The 224-nt window shown below is 51.8% G+C and overlaps 1 protein-coding gene and 1 long non-coding RNA gene across 2 annotated transcripts in view; one reads left to right on the top strand and one right to left on the bottom strand.

The window, feature by feature from the left end:
- The window catches only part of b3glctb (beta 3-glucosyltransferase b), a 19114-nt gene that overhangs the window by 3729 nt on the left and 15161 nt on the right, over positions 1-224 (bottom strand). The window lies entirely within an intron of this gene.
- Positions 1-224, top strand: part of LOC116700664 (uncharacterized) — a 19274-nt gene that overhangs the window by 16912 nt on the left and 2138 nt on the right. The gene's annotated exons all lie outside the window — the stretch shown is intronic.

The raw sequence follows: 224 nt of genomic DNA, 5'->3' as shown, positions 1-224 counted from the left end.
CCTTCAGCACTCACTGGATCGGTTTGCAGCAGAGTGTGAAGCGGCTGGGATAAAGATCAGCACCTCTAAATCTGAGGCCATGGTTCTCAGCAGGAAACTAATGGAGTGCCTTCTTGTAGGGAATAAGTCCTTTCCCCAAGTGAAGGAGTTTAGATACCTTGGGGTCTTGTTCATGAGTGAGGGGACCATGGAGCGGGAGATTGGTCGGAGAATCGGAGCAGCGG

The sequence above is a fragment of the Etheostoma spectabile genome, chromosome 13 (assembly GCF_008692095.1).
Source record: "Etheostoma spectabile isolate EspeVRDwgs_2016 chromosome 13, UIUC_Espe_1.0, whole genome shotgun sequence".
Taxonomy (NCBI): domain Eukaryota; kingdom Metazoa; phylum Chordata; class Actinopteri; order Perciformes; family Percidae; genus Etheostoma; species Etheostoma spectabile.
Note: the sequence above shows the minus strand (reverse complement) of the source record. Positions and strands in the feature narration are given on the sequence as shown.